The sequence below is a fragment of the Lagenorhynchus albirostris genome, chromosome 7, assembly GCF_949774975.1.
Source record: "Lagenorhynchus albirostris chromosome 7, mLagAlb1.1, whole genome shotgun sequence".
In the NCBI taxonomy this organism is placed as follows: domain Eukaryota; kingdom Metazoa; phylum Chordata; class Mammalia; order Artiodactyla; family Delphinidae; genus Lagenorhynchus; species Lagenorhynchus albirostris.
Window position 1 is genome coordinate 84,104,776 of NC_083101.1, and position 14,869 is coordinate 84,119,644.

General features: G+C 37.0%; 1 protein-coding gene across 4 annotated transcripts in view; it reads left to right on the forward strand.

Annotated features, from left to right (window-relative positions):
- NAA35 (N-alpha-acetyltransferase 35, NatC auxiliary subunit) overlaps window positions 1-14,869 on the forward strand; it is an 87,754-nt gene that overhangs the window by 17,608 nt on the left and 55,277 nt on the right. The gene's annotated exons all lie outside the window — the stretch shown is intronic.

The window sequence follows — 14,869 nt, forward strand, 5'->3', positions numbered from 1 at the left end:
TATTAACCTATTATCTCATTTGTTTTTTCAGTTTTTCTCTCATGCATGTATGTATATATGTATTTTTTTTTCTGAATCATTGCAGAGTAAGTTGTGTACATTATGATCTTCTTCCCTGAGACACATCAGTATGCACCTTGTAAGGAAAACGGCACTCTCATACACAACTACAGCACAATTATCAACCTCAGTAAATCTATAATACCAATCCATTACCCATGTTCCATTTCTATCAGTTGACTCAGTAATGTCCTTCTTATCTTTCCCTACGGTATGGGATCCAGTCTAGGATCATGTCCTTCATTTAGCTGCATATCTCTTTAGTGTCCTTTAATCTACAACAGTTCCTTATCCTTTTGTCTCTAATGACAGTGATATTTTTGGAAAATGCAGCCCTCTCCTACTTTCCCTTTTTTAATAGAATGTTCCTCACTTGGGGTTTGTCTGTTCTTTCTTCACGATTAGATTTGTATTATGCAGTCCTGGCTGGCATATGATGTGAGTGATGTTGTATCCTTCTTATGGTATCACATCTGAGGCATACAGTGTCCATCTGCCCCTCAATGGTGATGTGATTTTATCACCCCATCAAAGTGTTTTCTGATTGCTATTTGGTTACTTTAAAAAAATTTTTATTTTACTGAAGTATAGTTGATTTACATTGTTTTTGTTTTTGTTTTGCGGTACGTGGGCCTCTCACTGTTGTGGCCTCTCCCGTTGCGTAGCACAGGCTCCGGACGTGCAGGCCCAGCGGCCATGGCCCACGGGCCCAGCTGCTCCGCGGCACGTGGGATCCTCCCGTACCGGGGCATGAACCCGTGTCCCCTGCATCGGCAGGTGGACTCTCAACCACTGTGCCACCAGGGAAGCCCAGATTTACATTGTTGTGTTAATTTCTACTGTACATCATAGTGATTCAGTTATATATATATATATATATATATATATACACATTTAGTTATACATATATACATATATACACATTCTTTTTCATATTTCTTTCCATTATGGTTTATCACAGGATATTGAATATAGTTCCTGTGCTATACAGTAGGACCTTGTTGTTTATCCATCTATATATAATAGTTTGTATCTGCTAATCCTACACTCCCAATCCATCCCTCGCCCACCCCCTCTTCCCCTTGGCAACCACAAGTCTGTTCTCTATGTCTGTGAGTCAGTTTCTCTTTCATAGATAAGTTCATTTGTGTCATATTTTAGATTCCACATATAAGTTATACCATATGGTATTTGTCTTTCTCTTTCTGACTTACTTCACTTAGTATGATAATCTCTAGGTCCATCCATGTTGTTGCAAATGACATTATTTCATTTTTATGGCTGAGTAGTATTCAACTGTATATATACCATATCTGATTTATGCATTTCATCTGTCGATGGACATTAGGTTGTTTCCATATCTTGGCTATTGTAAATAGTGCTGCAATGAACATTGGGGTGCGTGTATATTTTCAAATTATAGTTTTGTTTAGATATATGCCCAGGAGTGGAATTGCAGGATCATATGGCAACTCTAGTTTTTTTGGTTTTTTTTTGCGGTACGTGGGCCTCTCAGTGTTGTGGCCTCTCCCGTTGCGGAGCACAGGCTCCGGACGTGCAGGCTCAGTGGCCATGGCTCACGGGCCCAGCCACTCTGCGGCATGTGGGATCTTCCTGGACCGGGGCACGAACCCGTGTCCCCTGCATCGGCAGGTGGACTCTCAACCACTGTGCCACCAGGGAAGCCCGCAACTCTAGTTTTTTGAGGAACCTCCATACTGTTTTCCATAGTGGCTGTACCAGTTTACATTCCCATATGGTTACTATATCTAACCTTGCATACATAATAAGCAATCTGTAGGGAAACACTTTACGATCATATAAATACCCTGCTCATTAAAGTCTCTCCCTATATATTTAGTATCCATTCGTGGTACTTGCTTGGATTAATCTTGACTGTGTTGGCTGCAAAATGATGATTTTGAACTCTAGCACTTCCTCCACATTTATTAGTTAGGACAGGATTCCATTATAAGCAAGATTCGTACATTTTTTGTTGGGAGTGTAAATTCATACAACTTTTTAAAAGAGCAGTTTGGTAATATCTGTGACTTAAAATGCATGTCTTGTTACAGCAGTTTCACTTTTAGGAATTTAGCCTATAAATATATTTGTGCTTATCCCCAAAGGTCTACGTACAAGGACATTAATTGTAGTAACTAAAGTCTGGAAGCTAATGTCCATCAGTAGGAGACTCATTAAATGACACTACATTCATGCAGCCAAGTAAGTGCTGTGTAACCTTTACAAAGGAGGAGGTAGGCTCACTTACACAGATGAGATTAGATCTCCAAATTAATGTAAAATAAGTCAGGTGTAGAAAAGCATGAGTAGCTTGCTACTGTTTTTGTTTTCTTTTTTCTAAAGAGATAGGTAGTTAAATCTTCATACACAAGAAGATAACTAGGGTATTTGAGGGTCAGGGTATATACTTGTTTTTACTATTGGAATTTTTATTATATGCATATATTACTTTCTTTTTAAATAAACTAAAAAAATTTTTTTATGATAGAAGTAATCAATCAAATTTCTATATAGTCTCTGGATGAAGAACTTACTAAGAGATGGGAGAAATCCTAAAGGAAAGGACTAATAGGAAGAAAACTGATAGAAAAAAGTCCTAGGAAAAATATAGACAACAAAATAATCAATTTTTATGTATTAAGATCCCATTCAAATAAAGCATAACACTAATACCCGAATGAATAAATGCGCAGTAAAATAAATAGCCCATTCATAGAGGAAGGTTATCAAATGGCTATAATATTTTAAAAATTTAGGCTCAGTGTAATCCAAGAAAAACAAAGTAATAATCAGTTCACTTTTCATCTACAAAGTTTTTAAAATGAGAATATTCAATGTTGGTAAGGATGCAATATGTTGGCACTTTTTTTTTTTTTTTAATAGTGGGGGGTATGCATTAGCATAGCTGTTTAGGAAAACAGTTTAGCAGTGTATATATCAAGAGTCTTAAACATATTGACACCATTTAAACTACTTAGTTCACCTCTAGAACTCAGCCTTAAAGAAATTATTAGAAATGTGGACGCTTTATACCCAAATACATTAATCAGTGTTTTTAACAGTGAAAATTGGTATCAATCAAAATGCCACCATTAGTGTTATGGTTGAAATAAATTATGGTTAATTTATTACACATAATTGATTACGTGTAATGAATATATAGTGATGACAAAGTAATATCATGGAAAAAGGCATACTTTAAAAGATTAAGAAGGCAGCACACAATGTAATCAATTATGTAAAAATAAAGAAAACTGAAAAGAAACATAAGTTAGCTCCTAGGCTGGAAAGATGATATTTTTCCTGTTTTGCTAAACTTTTCAGATTTTCCAGATAAATTTGTCTCAGTTTTAATAATTAAAAAAAAAAATTGATCTAGTAAAATCCTTAAGAGGCCTGGTGATGAATAAATAAGAGCGACTTAAATAATTTGCTTGTTTGAAATGGATGCTTCAGAAGTTCCTAAATGATTATGTATTTTGTCTCTGCTTTGTTTTTACTCCTGAACTGGAGACGTTTTCAGTTGCCTAAAGATGTTTCTTTCTTGATATCTTGCTCACGTGCAAATGGGAACCACAGTTCCCCCATCAGGTGGCTTTTCCTCTTGGATTCTGTATCTTGTAAAATGGTGTCTTTAGTGTTATCTTTGATTACTTTTTTTAACCTCCAACATCCAGATCCTTTTACCTTGCAAGCGTCTTGAATCTGGGCACTGTTTTTCCTTCCCTCTCATTGTTCCTGCTTTAGTTCATGCCTCTGTCAGCTTTAGGTTAGGGTCCTGTGAGAGTTTCTGAACTCTACTTTCTGGCCTAGTCTTTTCCCTCTAGTCCATTCTCCACTTGACCATCAGTTATCTTCTTAAAGGTAATCTGGTCATGTTCAGTTTTGCTATTTGAAAGTTTTCACTAGGGTGTGTATTTTAATAAAAGTAATAATACTTGTACATAGTATACAAAATCGAATAGCCCACAAGACTTACAATGAAAAAATAATAGTGCTCTGCTCTTTCCTTATCCATTCATAATAATATTCAATTATTTTACCCTTTTTCTACTATCTACTTCTGTGTTTCTGTATAATAGGCTTATATTCTAGTTTCTGGGTTTAAGGGTTTATCAGTTTTTAACTATAGTATAGCAGCACATTTTTAGCATATGTTTAGCATTCATACATTACCTCCTCCTCACTTCAAATAGTAATTCACTTTGTGGTTAAATCATTCAACTCTAACATTACTGTGATTGTATATATATTAATGACAGATGAGCCAGAGTAGTGTATGCTTTTTTTTCCTCATACAAATTTTTTTTTCTTGAAGGTAATAACTACCTCTTCTTTTTGGTTTGCTTAGTTTTATGTGTACTTTTCCTTAATTCTTCCTTTCCCATTATTATTAAACACATCAGGTAATCCGTATATTTCATCGTGTATATAAACATCTATATCTATATATATCAGGTAATTTATAATTTTTGTTTTGAAATGCTCTTCTTGAAGTTCTTTGTTCTCTAGCTTCAGGCTGGGTCAGTTGCTTTCTAGGCCCACTGCACAGCTGTCATCCCAGGTTTCTCTGCACCATTCTCCTGGGAATTCCATTTCCCTCTCTTTTTGTTAGATCCCTAGTTACCTGGATCTCGTGCCTTTATTGTTCTTAGTTTATTACTTTGTGCAGTGTCTTCAGTTTCTTTGGGGAGACAGGGAGGGAATTTTTCTTTGAGACCTTGCATGTCTGAAAATGTCTTCCCTGCCCTCACACCTGATTGATAGTTTGACTGTAATGGATTTCTAGGCTGGAAAATAACATCCTCAGCGTTTTGAAGGCATTGTTCCACTGATTTGTAATCCCAGTGTTACCATCCTGATTCTTAATATGCGACTCATTTTTCTCTTTAGAAGCATTTAGGATTTCTCTTTTTAATGACCATACCTTAGATTAGTCTTTGAAACCCCTTAATGATCTTTGAAGTTTGAAGCATCCCGTTCTTAGACCACCACCTCTGTTTCTAAATTACTTGTGTTCTGATTCCTAGAGTTCTTCACTCCTATTTGGACTTCAGTTTATTTATATCATTGCTTCATTGTTATTAACCTCTTGACCCTCTTTTCCAAATTTAAGTATCATCATCCTTTATTACAGTCATTCCCTTGCATATACTTTCAGCTCCCTTCCTCTCTTGCCTTGTTATACCTCAATTCTAGTTGAATCTAACCCTTTGCCTACCTGCACATCTCAGTGTGACTGGAAAAAAATGCATTTCCACTGATTGGTCCTACTACCATTTCATCACCAGTAACTGCATGTAGGCCCTCAGTGCTCCCTAGCAATCATTACATCTCCCTAGTTCATTCACTCCACTCCCCTCAAACTTCTAGCACTTTGACCATCCTCACTTGAAGCAAATGACCTGCCTTTCTATTGCACTGAATAAACGGAAGCAGTCTTCCCACCTACCTGCATATGTGACCTCTTTTCTGCTGCCCTTCTGTTATGTAGATGAACTTTCTCTGCTCCTAAGAGTGATCCCTTCTGCTTGCGCCTTAGATTCTACTCAGTCTTATATTCAAAGACATTGGTCTACCAATTCTCACCTTTATCCCTTGAGTAATGAATTTGCTGCTCTACTGGATCATTCCTATCCGCATACAAACATGCTTTATTCATGTTACTCAATCTCAGAAATACCATTTCATGGCATAGTCTTGTCCTTCAGCTTCTGCCCATATCTCAGTTCTTCTTTTCAGCCAGTATCCTTAAGAGGTGTTCATACCCACTGTCTCTGGTTCTCTCCTCTTTTCTCTGTTGAATCCACTCCAGTCAGGCTTTCAACACGTGTTCCACCAAAATTGTGACATTATGGTCATCAAACACCTCAGTGTTGGTAAACCCAGTGGTTAATGTTTGGTCTTAAACTCGACCTATCAGAAGATTTTGACATAGTTGATCACTCCATCTTTGAAACAAATTATTTTCTGGTTTCTCATCTTACTGGTTGTTCTTGTTTGTCATCTCATTCTCTAAACCAGCAGTATCCAATAGGAATATAATGCAAGCCACATACATAATTTAAAATGTTCTAGTAACCATGGGTAAAGTTAATTTTAATAACATTTACTTAGCCCAATATATCTAAAATAATACTTCAATATATAATCAGTTTAAAAATATTAATGACCCTAGCTGCATAGGGTATCCTGTGTGGAGGATACCAATCCATAGTACTATCACATCTGTTTTTTATTTAATATTACTACCCACTTCTATGGAAAGCTGGGCAAGACACTAATTGTAGGGTATTATCTGCCTGCCACTGGACCTTAGAAGTGGGGGAAGAGACAATTTACAAAACAGGAAATGCATATGGTTTACAAAATTGTGGGAAAAGAATTTTTTTAAACAACTCACTAATGATCCAAAAATGCATGTTAAAACTAGATATCATTTTTTTGGCTTGTGAAATAAATGGGTATAAATTTGAGACAACCTGAAGCTTGCAACAGAGCAATAAAATGGACAGTTCTTTTTTTTTTTTTTTAATCTTTATTTATTTATTTGGCTGTGCCGGGTCTTAGTTGTGGCACGCAGGATCTTTTAGTTGTGGCATGCGGGATCTAGTTCCCTGACCAGGGATCAAACCCGGGCCCCCTGCATTGGGAGCACGGAGTCTTAGTCACTGGACCACCAGGGAAGTCCCAAAATGGATACTTTTTTCCACTGTTGGAGAGAGAATAAATTGGTCCAGATATTTTGGGGAAAAAATATTAATGAAATATTTTGAATTCTTTTTTTTCTACTGAATATTCTCAATCTGGTATGTATTTTACACTTACAGCACATCCTAGTTTGAACTAGTCTCATTTCAAGTGCTCGGTAGTTATGTGGCGCACAGCTCTAAACATTGGTGTGACTCAGGCTCAGTCTTTACACTTCTTTATCTGTACTCTTGATGATCTCATGCAGTTTCATATTTTTAAATTCTGTCTCTGCTAATGAGGCCAAATTTATATTCTTAACCTAGGCTTGTTCCCTAAATGTCATATTCATATATGCTGCTGCCTATTCTACATTCTCACTAGGATGTCATACATAACATTTCCAAAATGAAGCTGCTGGTTTTCCCCTTGCTTCCAACTTCTTTCTTCTGTTCTTCTCAATCTTAGCAAATGGAACTCCATTCTTCTAGTTGCGCAGACCAAAAACCTGGGCATCATCCTTAACTCTTCTCTTTCTCCCGTACCCTGCATCTAAACCCTCAGAAAGTCCTTGGCAAACTACAGCCTGCAGACCAGCCCTGCTGCCTGTGTCTTTTATGGTCCTTGAGCTAAGAATATTTTCTTTCCTTTTAAGTGATTACATTTATATAGTTATATAAGTGCCTACTCAGTATTCTCTGTTTTGCCACTTGGTCTGCAAAGCATAAAATATATATAACCTGGCCCTTTAAGAAAAAATTTGCCTATCCTTAATCTGTACTATCTGTTTATTGATTTCATTAGCATACGCTGAACATTGTGGCAAGTGCTGGGAATAAAATGATAGGCATATCACTTTGCTGTGCACAGTGAGGATGGGAGTCTAAGAGCTCCTTTCTTAGACATCCAGCTTCTTATTCCTCTAGCCCCACATCTTTTTCTTTTTTTTTTAAAATTTATTTTATATTTGGCTGTGTTGGGTCTTTGTTGCTGCGCGCGGGCTTTCTCTAGTTGCAGCGAGCAGGGGCTACTTTTTGTTGCTGTGTGCAGGCTTCTCATTGCAGTGGCTTCTCTTTTTGTCCAATTACTTGGCATCTTCCAAAAATTGCCTTATGTGTCTTGAATGTTGTCTTCCATTCTGTCTTCCTTGTTCTTTGGAATTCAAAATTTTCATTCCTTTACTGATGATTTCAAGAGGAAATACCACATTTAACCAAAAGTCCATTGTTTCTACTGCCTACATGATAAAATTCAAAACCCTTAGAGTATCTCTTTTTATCATCTGGCCCCAATTTTATTACTCATTTTTTATTACTTCTTAATTTTTTTATTGAGTTATATGGCATATGACATTGTATAAGTTTAAGCAGTATGGCATATTAATTTGATTCATTTATATTGCACAACGATTGCCATAGTAGCCTTAGCTAACACCTCTATTGTGTTACATAATTGTCATTTCTTCTAGTGTTGGGAACAATTAAAATGGAGTCTCTTAGCAAGTTTAATGTTTATAATAGTTTTGTTGTCTGTAATCACTGTACTGTATATTAGGTTTCTAGGACTTACTAATCTACTAGTTGCAAGTCTGTACCCTTAAACAACATCTCCCCAATTCCCCCACACCTAGCCCCTGGTAAACACCATTTTACTGTTTGCTTTTACGATTTTGGTTTTTTTAGATTCCACATATGAGAGAGATCATACAGTGTTTGTCTTTCTCTGTCTTACTTAGCATAATGTCCTTAGGGTCCATTAATGTTGCTGCAAATGGCAGAATTTCCTTTTTTTCTTATGGCTGCATATTATTCATTGTATAAATATACATCTTCTTTATCCATTCATTCATTGATGGACACTTAGGTTGTTTCCATACCTTGGCTTTTGTGAATAATGCTGCAATAAACATTAGAGTGCATGTCTCTTTGGTTACCTGTTTTCATTTCCTTTGGATATACATATACCCATTAATGGGATTGCTGGATTGGATGGTAGTTCTAATTTTAATTTTTTGGGTAACCTCCATACTGTTCTCTGCAGTGATTGAACCAGTTTACAGTCCCACTAACAGTGCACAAGGGTTACTTTTTCTCCACATCCTAGCCAGCATTTGTTATCCCTTGCCTTTTTGATGATCACCATTCTTATGGGTGTGAGGTGATACTTCATTGTGGTATTTATTACAGGCGTACCTTGGAGATATTGTAGGTATGGTTCCAGGCCACCACAATAAAGCAAATATTGCGATAAAACGAGTCACACGAATTTTTTGGTTTCCCAGTGCATGTTAAAGTTATATTTACTATAGTGTAGTCTATTAAGTGAAACAGCATTATGTCTATAAAAACAATGTACATACCTTAATTAAAAAATACCTTATTGCTAAAAAATGCTAACCATCATCTGACAATGCAGGGTTGCTACAAACCTTCAATTTGTTTTTTAAAAAATGCAGTATCTGCAAAGTGAAATAAAGTAAAATACAGTAAAATAAGGTATGCCTGTATACCTTTTTCTTCTCCCCTGGCATTTTATTCTTCAGCTGGTCCTATATGTTATTCTCTTTCATTATCCCATGCTTGTGCACAGGATGTTGCTTCTGACCCCTTGGCCTTTTCTCTTCTCCTTACCCTTATAGGGCAGAGTCTTACTTATCTATAAACTTGTATCCCAATCTCCTGACTTCCCCAGACTTCAGTTTTGTTCTCTGTTGTTCTTTAGCATGTTCTTCTGTCATAGCTAGTGTCTGTACATGCTGGTTTGCATAGAGCAGTCCTGCCTGACACCTTTTGTCCTGGTGTAATTATTATAGCATTCCCTCTTACTCTTAGTAGTATACTGCTTGAGTATGGATGTGATGTTTGGAGGTACTGCTTCATTTTGTGAACATGAAGTGACAGATGTAAAAATCTAAAAGCTTAGGATAGTGGAGCCAAAAGAAAGATTACTTTCTAATATTCTAATGTTCATGTTATTTGGCATGCTGTAAATCTGTATCACTTAAGTCACTTAAGTTGGATTTTTCTCTTACTTGCAGCCGAGCATATTTCTAATACAACAGTAAATAAATGAAACTATAAAAGTTCTTGGCTTGTCTGGCAAAGAGTAAACACTATTATCCATTTGATGTATATCTTTCCAAGTGTTTTTTATGATATGTACCCGTGTGTATTTTACTTAACATGATGGAATTATGTAGACTGTTTGCAACTTGCATTTTCCCACAGAGTATAGAGAACAGATTTTTGCACATACCAACCAGCACATGTAGGTAGATCTGCCTCATTGTTTTTATTTGCATTGCATCGTGTTGAGAATACAGATTTTGAAGAACTGTTTCTGGCATGAATCATCAAAGGATGCTCAAACTAGTAGACAAAAGTGTAATGAGACACAGGATTTGTACCTAGCCTCAATGTATCATCCCACAAGACATTTATTAATTACAAAAGGGAAAATGATAAGTTTACAGTGTAGACACTTAGTATCTTAGCCAAGTGGCCAGAATTAACCACCAGTAATGGGATAAGTCAACACCATGTGTCTCCAGATTTAGTGATCTAAGAAGGACACACCATCACTTCTGTGGTATTCAGGTCAAATATCCTATCAAATATTAAATTGATTTGAATTTCGGAAAAATATAAGACAAACCCATATTGAGGGACATACACAAAATAACTTTGGCTTGTACTGTTCTAAAATGTCAGGGCATGAAAGACAAGGACAAAAGAAATGTTCCAGGTTAAAGAGACGTCAGTTTCCTGATTTGATAATTGTACTGTGGTTTTGTAAGAGAATGATTTTTGCTTTTATAAAATCACACTGACATTTACAGATAAAGGGGTATCATAGTCTGCAACCTAGTCTCAAAGGTTTCAGGGAAGAAAAATAGAGAATTATAATGTAAATGTGGTTTAATTTTATCATTTGGGTGAAGGCAATATGGGACTTCTCTTTACTATTTTTGTAATCTGAATTTTTTTCAGAATAAAAGTTAGAAAAGCCTCTGGGGAGTGAGACCACATAAGTTTGTGTTCTTACTCTGTCGCTTACTAGCTCTGTGGTTTTTCAGAATTTAAACTTCCTATGCCTCAGTTTCCTCATTTATAAAATGTAGTTTATAAAAGTACCCACCTTAGAGCATTATTGTGAGGATTAACAAATTAACAAGTAAAATGTTTAGAACAGTGCCTGGCACCTGACAAGCACTTAATAACATTAGCTGCTATTAGTAGTTGTAGGAGCAGCAGCAGCAGTAGTATTCCACTGTATGTACAATAAATTACAAGCCACTTACTAGTGGACATTTAAATTGTTTCAAGTCCTAATCTGAATTATCTGTGCTCATGTTTTACCCTTACTTGTACCCTTACTAGGTTACCCAGTATCTGGTCTGTGGTAGGTACTCAAATTTTAGTTGAATGAATCAGATTATTTTAGGAGACCCTGAAATATTTATGCAAAGTATTTTATCTGTGAAATGAATGTTTAAAGCAGTAATAAATCACAACTAATACATTGTGACTATTAAGTTTTAGAAGGGATTGAAACAGTTTTACTTATTTAGAATATTAGTACAATCAAGATCACTGCTTTGGTGAAATCACATTCAATTCTGATATTGGGTGTTCTGTTACAGTTATGATTGTAAATATTTACTACTCTAAATTTCTTTGCAAGGCTGCATTGTTTTAAATGCTGTGTTTTATAGAATGCTAAATATCCCTTATAATTTTCTGCAGTTATATCTTGGTAGTATTGTAAAGATATTGTAGAGTACAAGTGAAGAACATGGGCTTTAATCTGTCAAGACATCTTCTGTCCCTGGGATAATAAGCTCTGTATTTGCAGTGATAGTATTTTACCATTGTATCCCTGGTGTTTAGCCTATACCCAGCCATCATAGGGTGCTCAGAAAATGATTTGTCCATTGCTCAGAAATGGACAAAATTTTTTCCCTACTAATTACTCACCTCTAAAATCTTGATATCAAGCTATCAAACTATATCAAAGGATACCAAACTATCCTTTGATCCATACCACTTACTTGGATTCCCCTATTCCTTCTGTCCTTTAGTGCCACAGAGACCTCCAATTCATAGGTGCTGTCGCTTTAGTTTTCTCTGTTACTTTCCTCACGTTCTCATTTCCATGGCCCAGTTAGTGCTAAAATTGCTTTCTTGCACCCAAACAACAGAAGGCAGCTGGGGAAAATTCACATCTGTGTGTCTGTTCTCACTTTAATTTTAGGACTGCAAGTCTCAGATGGGCACTCAACACTAGAGACAATCCTATCCTACAACACTTCCGTAGCAAACTTGCTTTTCTAGTCTCTAAGGTAACTTTTCCCCATCTGTTACTTCTCAGACCTCCAGTGCCAACTCTCACTGTCAGCTTGCTTTCTACCATAATGGGATATTAGATACAGTCAGATGTAATTAGAAGTATCCCATCTTCTCATTATCACAAATGCTAACCTGTTATGGTATCCACACACTCTGTTGTTGTTAAAACGAAAGTATCCCTGTGACATTCTAAGCTCTCAGCCCCTCCACTGTGTTCTAGATTCCCTCCCCTCTAGCCTACTGCAGTTAGTATCCCTTTCTTTGTATTGTGTTGCTGCTGCATCCTTTGCTACTAGATTATTCTTACTGGCATATAAACATGTTTTTACATGACTCAATTTAAAACCAAAACACCGCAGTTCCCTTGATGCCATGGCTCCTTATATCTACAGTCTCATTTCTCTGCGTCCCTATATGTACCAAAAACTCCTTGAATGAGCTGTTAATATTATTTTACTTTCTCTTTCATTCTCTTCTCACCCACACCAATTGGACATTCTTCTACCACTACAGAAACTGCTTTTAGCAAGCTCCTTAATGATATCCGTCTTGCTAAATCCAGTGTTCTCACTCCTCCCTCTTCAGCCTGTCGGCTTCATTAGACTCAACTGACCACTTTTTGAAATACTTTCTTCTTATCTTCCTATTATGACAATCTGTTGGATTTCTTTCTTTCTCACTGGTTAGTCCATTTCCTGTGCTTGCTCCTGTAGATCTCCAGTTCTCTTGGGCTCTCCCTGGGTTGATTTCCTCTAGTTCTGTGGCTTTTAATACCAACTATAAGCTGATGAAGTCCAAATTGATATCTCTAATCCTGATTTCCTCCTCTGACTTTCAGACTCAAGCAAGTGCCTTCCTGAAATCTTCCCTTGGATGACCAAAGGAATTACAAACTTAATATAGTTAAAATTGTATTCCATTTCTGCCCTTAAACCTGCTCCTCCCAAACTGCCCCATCTGAGTAAATGGCATCATAATTTACCAGTTGCTCAGACCGAAAACCCTTGATTATACTACAGTTTACCTCATATTCAGTTCTTCAGCATATCATGTTGGCTTTACCTTTTAAATATATCCTGATTTCAACAACTTCTCATCATTTCTGGTTATGGTATCAGTCCCGTTCACCATCAGCTCCTGCTTGGACTGTTGGGTGATATCCAGTATCTGGTCTCTCTGGGTTTACTTTGATTTTTGTCCTCCTTAAGTCCACAGAGTTTCAGTAGTGATATTTTAATGGCAGCATCTGTTGACATAACTCTTCTGCTTCAGACCTCCAATGACTTAGATTAAGTTCTTGTTACTGAGGTTTGTATTTATTACACAGACCTGTGATAATCTCCCAGATGAATGCTTTTCCTTAGACTCTTCTTGGCAAACTTAAGGGTCCACAGATAGGGCTTACAGGTTGCTTTTTTTTTTTCCCCTGTTTTGTTTTTTCTACACAGTGTTGGGCTACTTAATTTTTTAAAACTTGGTAACATTAAAAAGTCTGATGATTTTACATTAAATTAGGTTTTTGTTCTGAAAACCTAGGAGACCGTACCAAACTAGTGCTGTATTCATTCATGACCATAAGAGGGTAAGCAGCGGCCTACTTCCTTTAGATGAGATGTATGTTCTCTCATTTGCCACAGTCTCCACCACTCCTCAATGTAACTTGTAACCAGCCTGATGTTCTTAGTAAGGTTAACGGCCAAATGGCCCCTGCCCTGAAGTAGCTCATCATTCCTTCAACAAATAGGTTTGAATAGTACTCTGTGCCAAGCACTATTCTAAGCCCTAGAGATAAAGCATAAATACAACAAAGCCCTGAGCTCAGAGATTATGCATTCCTTGGGACAAATAGTCAGTGTGTAAGTAAACAAATTACATATATAATGTCAGGTGGTGACAAGTTCTGTGAAGAAAAGTAAAGTAGGGAAAGGGGATATAAAGTGGTGGAGGGTGCTGTTTTAGAGAGAATGCACAGGGTGTACCCTCGTATGAGAAATTGCCATTGAAACAGAGGCTGGAATATAGTAAGGGATGGAGCTTTGTAAATCTTTTGAAGAAAATCAGTTTGGGGAGGGGGTTTCAGTGGGTACAGAGGTCCTGAGAAGAGTATGTGTTTGATATGCTTGAAGGACAACAAGAAGGCCTGTGTGATTGCAGTGCAGTGAACATGGAGATGAGTGGTAGGTAGGAAATGGGGTTGGAGAGGGAGACCAGGGCCACATGATGGAGGGCCTTAGAGGCCATGGGGGAATTTGGGATTTTACTGTGAGGAAGAAAATTCCTGAAAAGTTTTGAGTAGAAAGTGACATGAAATGGCTTATCTTAAAACAATCCCTTTGGCCTTTGGTGGTGAATAAATTATATAGCAGACAGTTGTGGAAGGTGGGGGACCTGTCTGGAGACAGTTATAGAAGTGAGAGATGGTGGATCCTTGAACTGGAGATAGCTGTGAAAGGAGTCAGACTTGGTGATTAGAATTTGAAGATAGATCCTACAGTGTTTTCTGATGGATCTGATATGGGTTTCAGGAAAACAAGATGACTTGAAATGCAGGTTTTCAGCCTAAGTAATGGGATGGGGGTGCCTTTTAGCAATGTGGTAAACACTATGAGAGTTCCTATTTAGACATGTATAATTTGAGAATCCTGTTTGATGTCCAAGTAGAGATAGAGTATAAACTTCATCTGGAGCGTAAGTTTATAGCTCTGTATTACAGCCTGAGACTTTTGAAAGACCCAGTCCTGTGAGGC